The sequence below is a fragment of the Otolemur garnettii genome, unplaced genomic scaffold (genome assembly GCF_000181295.1).
Source record: "Otolemur garnettii isolate 467f Iridium unplaced genomic scaffold, OtoGar3 scaffold00033, whole genome shotgun sequence".
Lineage (NCBI taxonomy): Eukaryota > Metazoa > Chordata > Mammalia > Primates > Galagidae > Otolemur > Otolemur garnettii.
In genome coordinates, this window is record NW_003852428.1 from 11,412,442 (window position 1) to 11,421,154 (window position 8,713).

The 8,713-nt window shown below is 43.8% G+C and overlaps 1 pseudogene; it reads left to right on the forward strand.

The window, feature by feature from the left end:
• The first annotated feature begins 7,518 nt into the window (after positions 1-7,518).
• Positions 7,519-7,695, forward strand: LOC111725211 (annotated as a pseudogene).
• The last annotated feature ends 1,018 nt before the right edge of the window (positions 7,696-8,713 follow it).

An 8,713-nucleotide genomic window follows, 5' to 3' on the forward strand; every position in this document is an offset into this window, starting at 1 on the left:
CCAATCCATAAATCCATGTTCCTAACCTTCTACAGGGCCCTCTCCAACTAACTCTCTGTCTGCAGTGACTAGTCCAACTCATTTTAGGGAGGCGGCGGCGTCAGCTGTGATTCTGTAACTCTTCCTCCACACATTCTAGGAGCTTTCTCAAAGAACCATGCAGGTCTGGAACACCGGAAAGTTGGCTTTCTCTCAAAGATTTTAATGAATTACTTTTTCTTTTCTTTATTTCAGTATTGAGGTCACTGGTTTTCTTAGTGGGCAAGGAAATTCTGTGATTTCCTATTTATTTTCTTGGACTCAGCAGATTTCCAATGGTGGCTGTGATGGTGCCATTCTGTGATGCCACCTGGCCACCCGCCCATCAACAAGTGCAGTCTAATCCCTCTAATCCTCTAACACTGTGTACACTTTCCAGATATGAGAAACATACACAGGATTAAGGAGGTGATGCCACGTGACTTCTGCGGCTGTCATGAACGGTGACGCACCACCCTGTCCGCTGGAGTACTCGCACTTGGATTTCTGAGGCACTCTGTAAAAATTCTGACCAGCTTACAGCTGCCGTGCTGGGAGGAGGCCATGTTACTTGGAAGGCCCCATGTAAGTGTTCTGATTGACAAGGTCCCCCAGCCCATGCCGTGCACCAGACATGAAAGCGAATGCACCTGGCTGTGTTTTAAATATTTGTAACTGCCCCAAATTCCTATGTTGAGGTAGGTCCTTTGAGAAGTGAGTAGGTTACAGAGGGTGGTGCCTTGTGAATGGGTCATTACCTTATAGAAGATGCCAGAGCAAGCTTTTTTGCCCCGTCTGCTATATGAGGATGGAGGTGCATCCCTGAAGCAGAGAGCAAGCCCTCAGCAGACCCTGAATCTGCTGGTGCCTTGATCTCGGACTTTCCAACCTTCAGCACTCTGAGCAATAGACTTTGGTTGTTTATAAATTACCTAGTCTGAGGCCTTTTGTTAAAAGCAGCCTGAAGGAACAAAGACACACCTTAGCACCTGCTATGAAGTCACCCCCAGCCTTTGAGTCTTCTCACCTGAGGCTTCATATAGTACAGAACCAAGAAAGATCCTGCTATGCCTTCTCCAAATTCCTGGCTCACAAAATCCATGAGTGTAATAAAATGGTGGTGCTTTGAAATCACTGAGTTTGGGCTGGCATCTCGGGCAGCAATAGTAAGTGTAAATGCCGCCTGAACAATCCCCTCAAGAGGCAGACCAAGAACTCACAGCACCGTGAAATTGTGCATCCAGAAGGAACCCTTGACACATACACTGTGAACGGACTGAATGCTAGAGCACAGGGTTCTAGAATTAATCTCATTTTACAGACGATTCACAGAAAGTGCATTAGCTGAAGCAGAGTCAAACAAGAACCATCCCTTCTTTAGGGAGCAGTATATGGCCTAGTAATCTAAGATGTCAATCCAGGTTGGGTGGAAAAATGTTAATTAGAGGCAGATGCATTGCCATTAATGCCATCAGTAAGGAGGGACAATTAGAAAGTTCATGAAGGATCCATATATTCATTCTTTAATTCCTCATGTTAAGAGCCATGCTGGGGGTGGTGCCCATAGCTCCGTGGGTAGAGCGCCAGCCACATACACTGAGGCTGGCAGGTTTGAACCTGGCCTAGCTAATACAACAATGGCAACAACAACAACAAAAAAAATAGCCAGGTGTGTGTCAGGTGCTTGTAGTTCAGCTATTAGGGAGGCTGAGGCAGGAGAATCGTTTAAGCCCAAAAGTTTGAGGTTGTGTGAGCTGTGATGCCACAGCACTTTATCGAGGGTGACATAGTGAGACTCTGTCTCAAAAAAAAAAACAAAAACAGAGCCACGCTGGGGGATGTGCTAGGCATGGAGCTACCTGTGCCAAAGTGATCAGTCTGATCTTCATACAGGGCCATTTGGTTTCCTGAGGCCCAAGAGAAGAAATTTAATTTATACCCTGCAGGTTGACTGTCTCAGAAATGCCTGTTCATAACCTGGTTCTGAGCAGGGAGGCTTTGGTTAGTCCACACCAGATGAGCTTCTTATTAGACCCTGCACTAACTTGTTCTGTAATCCTGGGCGAGCCATTCAGCCATCCTGAACCTTCTCATCTGGAAAACCAGAATCACCACAGTCCTCTTTTCTGGGGTGTTAACAAGATCGAATAAAGTAGTCCAGGCACAGGCTCAAATGCTTCCAAGTCATAGCCAGCATTCAATAATCTGGGCTTTGCCAACACAAAAGATATAATAATTCTATTGTGGATATAACCATGTTCTCTTATCAATAGCAATAATGCAGTGGTCAGGAGAGGGAGGCTTTGGATCCTGAGCACCTGGTTCAAAGTGTAACTCTATCATTTTGTAGCCAGGTTACCTTCCAAGTCACTGGACCTTTTTATTGCCTCTGTTTCTAGCTCTATGAAATGGGGATAAGAGCAATACCTGGAGAAGGTTGTTGGGAACTCACTTACGTGAAGTCTGGAGCCCATGCCTGGTATAACGATCAGTTGATGAATGCTAGTTATTTACTATAAACAAGTCCTGTGTTTTACATTTTGGAGTCTTTCTCAACTCTGGATAGCTTGGATATTGCTGCTAAATCTAAAGGAATGGGCACAAATTTAAGAACAAAGATTAGAGTAGTGAGGGTGTGGGGTTGGCTTCAGAAACACAGTATCTCCTCCCAGCCGCTGATGTCAGAGTTTGCAAGTCTGTGGTCTCCACACTGGCTTCCGTGGAAGCATAGGAATGGCCTCGAAGCACACACTTCCCCATTCAATATTCTTAAAAGAAAAAACAAAAACCTAACACATAATTTTGATATTTAAGTTTTAAGTTGGCATCGCATAATATAAAGCAAAGAAATCAGACTCTTGACTCCTCAGGGAGGTGATATCCCCGTGACCACACCTTGGGTCTATCTCTCCTCTTATCTCACATCACTGAGCCCCTTGCCCTTTTTCTTTTCAACCTTCCCACTTGCTTCTTGACAGCACACATTTTATCGGTGATTAGGGCACCAGAGACTGCAGTCCCAGCCAGTTAGGGGGGAGGGAACAGTTGGCAGCAACTTCCCACTCCAACCAGGGCTCACCCGCGTGGACTCTGATGAAGCGGTGTAGAAGGTAAGTTTCACGAGGCTTTCACTCTAAGGTTGGCAGCATGAACTTCACCTTCTGGTAAGCCCTCATGTCCCTGCCTGTTCTGGACTCCTCACCTGCACCACCTCTGCAGCTCACAGCTACGGTGCTGGCCCCCGGCCATCTGCTGTTTGCCAGGAGGGCAGCTTAGACAAACAAAAGAGATGGCAGGTGGGGCAGGAAAAAGACCTAATTACCCCCGACAAGAAAACACATGGCAAAGATGAAGGACTGCAGGCTTGTTTTCTAAGGGGTTGGGAGTGCCATGGGTCACCGGTCGGGGGGCGGGGAGGAGCAGAAGCCACAGGGGTCTCTGTTGCAGGGCTGACAGGAAACCACAGAGGATCTGAGCTGACCACACTGGGCACAGTTGGCTCTGACTTATTTGCTCCGAAGCAAAGTCTTATAAAATACTTCAGCAACGACCAAAGAGAAGAAAATGTAAATTGTGGAATAAATATTCCTATGTCCTGTTACTGAATATCCTTAGAGTTAAGCAAGGAGATTTTTTTTCTTTCTCTTTCCTTCTTTCTTTGCTTTCTTAAAGGCAAACAAATAAGCAAAAAGTCACTCCTCTGCCCCAGACCTCCAATGGAGGCCTCCTGCTGTCAGCTACTCCTTTTCTTTGTACCAAAGACAAAGCTGAAAACATCCACTTGGACTGGTAGGGATGTATTTTACAGCCCTCTTTCCTTTCTGATAATCCATCATCCAAACATCTGCAAGTAAAAGAGTTAGAATGTGGAACTGCTTAGATCGTACTAAGTTTGAAAACTGCAATTTGAGGATTTTTTTTTTTTTTTTGCATGAGTCCAGTTATGCAACTTGAAAGGTCAGAGGCAAATGAGCAACGTCTGTAACTTACGGACATTTTCAATGTAATCGGGGAGTTGGAGAATCATGCGTTTCCCCAGTGGTTAGGGTTCCTCGCACGGTTAGGGTTGCCGCAGATTGCCTCACGGGACTTCCAGTTCAGCCACGGCAGTTTTTGTTCTCTGCCAGGGAGAAAAAGAAAGAGGAGGAGTGTCCTAGTGCCTCAGTCCTAGGGAGGGATCCTAGCATGAGGGAGTCCCCTTCCCCTCCTAGAGTTTGCGCACAAGTGCAGTTTGCTGGAATATAGTCAGTAACTCAAACCCAAAGGAAATGCCAAGGGGGAAACTGAGGTTGGTATGGACAAAGGAGGGAGAAGGCCGGCCCCATCCCGGACACAATGAGGGTTTTGTGTGCTTGTTGTGCTCATGGCTAGTGCTGATATTCGTGACATCTGTCTGGTGTCTGTTTCTCCAGCTGTTCCCTTAAATCATCCAAAGTGGAAAGGGACAAAATTGAGTGATGGAGAGGGTCCTAAAAGGACTCTGTCACAGTGGTGTCCCTTCCTCATGTCTTTTGGGTGTCTGGGTTCATCCTCAGCATTGGTATCAAAGAAACCCCAGCTGCATAGTCAGGAGTTCAAATACATCAGAGCAACAGGCTTTAACCCTGTACATATGGGAATCACCCTGCCGGGACTGGCACTGCCTTACAAGGTCTTCCTGGCTAAATGCTTCCCAAATTAGAAGCTTTGGAAAACCCAACCCAGATTCCAGGCCTCCAGCCCCGGTGGTACCAGGGCTTCTGTGTTTTTTAAATTTTTTTTATTTTTTATTTCTTATAGCATAACTGTGTACATTAATGCAATCATGGGGTATAGTGTGCTGTCTTCACATACATTTCGAAATACTCTCTCATCGAACCGGTTAACATAACCTTCATGTCATTTTCTTAGTTATTGAGTTAAAACGTTCATACTCTGCTTTTAGAAAGATTCACTTGTACCCTTATAAGGTAAACCACAGAGGTGATAGGGGGAGGGAGGGAGATTGGCTTCTGTGGTTTTAAGCTTCCAGGTGATTCTCTGTTCAGAAGGTGTGAGCTATAACACCTTCAGTGTTATGCTTCAGTGTAGTTCATTTTCTTTAGGTTTTTTTCAGGTACCATCAGATTAGTAGCCAGGATTGACTGGGAATAAAGACAGTCAGATGACTAGTGTTCTTGAGCTGGCCGACATCTCTGAGATGATCATATAAATACTAACAAAATTGTGCACACAAAGTGGGAGTGTGTCAGGAGTGTGAACAAACAAGAAAACCCAGTCTTTCCGCATCACCCAGGCCATTTCTCTTGTAACTACCACGGGTCTGCCATCCCTCCCAGGGTTATGATTTACTCTTCAACACAACAATGAAATGTGATGAAGAGTCCTCATACATACACATTTTGTTGTTCTTGGCCAAAAGTTACAGATATAACATGCAATAAATAAGAGAGTACGGTACCTTCAAAAGAAGATTTTATTAAGTTGGGATAAGGCATTTGGGCGTAACTTTGTTCCCATAAATTAAGGTGTTTATGTGCAGGAGATTTAAAATTAAATTCTCAGGAACTGATATTCTTCCTAAAAAGGTAAGAATGTTTAGACAGGTGCTGGTAGAGTTTGTCATACCAGCCAAAGGGAAGAAGACACCATTGTTTTTGAAAAGACAAAACCTTCACAATAAAGAATGAAATCTTGTATTCAACGTTGTGCTAGATGTTACTTTTCAAAAAATTAGAGTTTGGAAAATCAATATAATTTTTATTAATTGTTATTATGAGGGGAGGGTGCATAGACTCCACGATGGCCAAATTTAAGAACACAATGAATTAGTACAAGGGAATTTCTTTTTAACTGAACTTTATGTTTACTGTTTTTTTTTAACGTTCCCACTTAATTTTCACATTATCTAAATACTTTTTCAAGTACATACACTCAAGTATAAATATTCTTAGCTAATGTGTCCAAAAAAAGGCAGGCAGGCCTATCATAAACCCACTTCTAATGAAGAGCATGCGTCTTCCAGGCTTCATTCGGGTTCCCTTCTGGTGGCAGCATCACGCAAGCGTGCAACCTTGAGACCAATTTGGGTAATTGAGTTCTTCTCACATCTCTCAGTGGATTTGCTCACCAGCTCCACCAGCTCCACCAGCCTAGCAGAGGACAAGCTCTCTCCAAACCAGTGTTCTCCTTCCTCTCAGGACATGCAGACAGCTGCTTCCGGGCGCAGCCCTCACCAGGAAAAAGGTGGACACTTGCTGAGGACTCCGGTGATTGTTACCATTTTATAGCAATAAAATACAGGCAGTCCCCGGGTTACAGATGACCCAACTGACTTACAGCATTCCATACTGACAAATGGGCTCCCAAAGCCCCCCAGAAGGACAATTTATAATTGAATAAACTGATAATCAGGGAAGAAGTTTCTTCTGTGCATGTGAACAAACCCACATGAGTGGGCAGGACTGGGCGCAGCATTTTTACTCCTGCCTACTCTCTCTGTTGGTGTGAGCCCAGCACCACTTTCATTTTAACATTTTTATTCAATTTTGTCAGCCTGTGTTTAACCCTTATGGGCATTACAATGGAAATGAAAGTGAGATAGTTAAGCTCCTGAGAAAGGCCCCACAGTGCTGGGAAAGCATTAGGCTTCAGTCACTAGACCGTAGGGATGAGAATAAAGGATAATGTGAGGGCGATGGAACATGTGGAGGGCAGTGCTCCAAAGAAAGCATCAGTGACGACTAAGCCGCAGACTGGGTTAATTATTGAATGGAAAGTTCTCATTGATGTGGTCAGAAGATCAAAATGAACACAACAATCCTATTAGCCTACTGTTAGTGCAACACAGATGCGTGTTAACCTTTAATATTATTTTTTTGCAATTTCTATCTCCTATCTAAACTTTTGGTATGAGTTTGTTTTTCTGTTCTGTTTGCTTGAATTAAAAGAAAGAGTACAATAATTTCTATATTTTATTATTATAGTACAGGGGCATTATTATTACAGTATTATACCACACTGTTCTTTCCCCATGTGAAATATTATAGTATTGCTATTATTATCATTATCATTATTACAATAATGCACTGCTCATCAGGGATCTGAGCTACCTACAAATCCAACCTAAAAACATTCTTGGGAACATATCTCATCTGTAACCCAGGACTGCCTACATTTTTATTTGTTATTATTATTTTATTTTTTGAGATGGAGTCTCACTATGTTGCCCTTGGTAGAGTGCCGTGGCATTACAGCTCACAGCGAATTCAAACTCTTGGGCTCAAGCAATTCTCTTGTTTCAGCCTCCCAAGTAGCTGGGACTATAGGCGCTTGCCACAACACCTGGCTATTTTTTTTGTTGTTGTCATTGTCATTGTTGTTTAGCTGACCTGGGCTGGGTTTAAACCTACCAGCCTGATGCATGTGGCTGGCACCGTGACCACTGTGGTATGGGTGCTGAGCCAATATATTTTTAAATTAAGGTATGTACACTGGGTTTTTTTTAGACATAATACAATCATCGCTTCTTGGCCTTTTGGCTAAGATCAAGTGTAGACACAATACTATTTTATGTTTATAGACTATAGTATATATAAACATAATTTTTATAGGCATTGGGAAACCACAGAATTTTTGTGGCTAACTTTATTGTGGATACTCACTTTTTTGCAGTGTCTGGGACTGAATCTGCTATCTCTGAGGTCTGCCTGTATTTTTAAGAAGGCATTCTCCATAGAAAGATGGAGAGTTTAACCTTGGCTGTAGTGGTCATTGTGGAATACAGCAAGTGGTATCAGAGATATATCTTGAAGGAGTTAGAACTGAGTTATTTGCATGAGTGCAGTGGGGGAGATCGCCATTCCTCCTGGAAGAAGGGAGAAGATTGCCCCCAAGTCCAACACTGTCACCTGAATACCTCAGGCCTTGGCACCTGTTGTTCACCAGGATGTCCAAACCCTTAGTGGCTTGCTGCCCACAAGAGTCACAGCTCTGCAGAGATGCTGCTCCCTCTGAGAAGTCTAGCCCAGCCCCATCACCCTATTTAAAACAGCCCTCACTGCCATTTCTTATCCGCTGTACCCTGCTTATAACCACCTGACTCATATTTTTAAATTTATCTGCCATTGTATTATTGCTAATAATACAACGATTGTATCAGTTTGCTAAGGCTGCCATAACAACATTCCCCAGGCTGAGAGGCCTAAACAACAGAAGTTTATTTTCTTCAGTTCTGGAGGCTGGAGGTCTGAAGGCTGGAGGGTGGGGGTTTCTCCTGAGGCGTCTCTCCTTGACTTGCAGACAGCTGCCTTCTGGCTGTGTCCGCATAAGGTCTTTCCTCTGTGTGACCATGTCCCTGGCATCACTTCCTGTGTCCTAATCCCCTCTTCTTACAAGGACACTAGTCATATTGGATTGGGACCCAACCTAATTTCTGCACTTTAATTAAATCATTTCCTTAAAGGCTCCATTTCCAAATACAGCCACCTTTGGGGTCCTCCGGTGAAGACTTTTGCAGATACATATTGGGGGTACACGTTTAGCTCACAACACTCTTCTTTCATCTTTCCAAATGTATTTCCATCTCCCCTGAAGAGATATGGGCTGCACAGGCTGGTCTGTCTTGAAGCTGAATCTCCAGCACACACACACATAGTAGGTGCTCAATACACATTTGGAAAAGGACTAAGCACCAAATTAAAGGGACCCAGGTTCT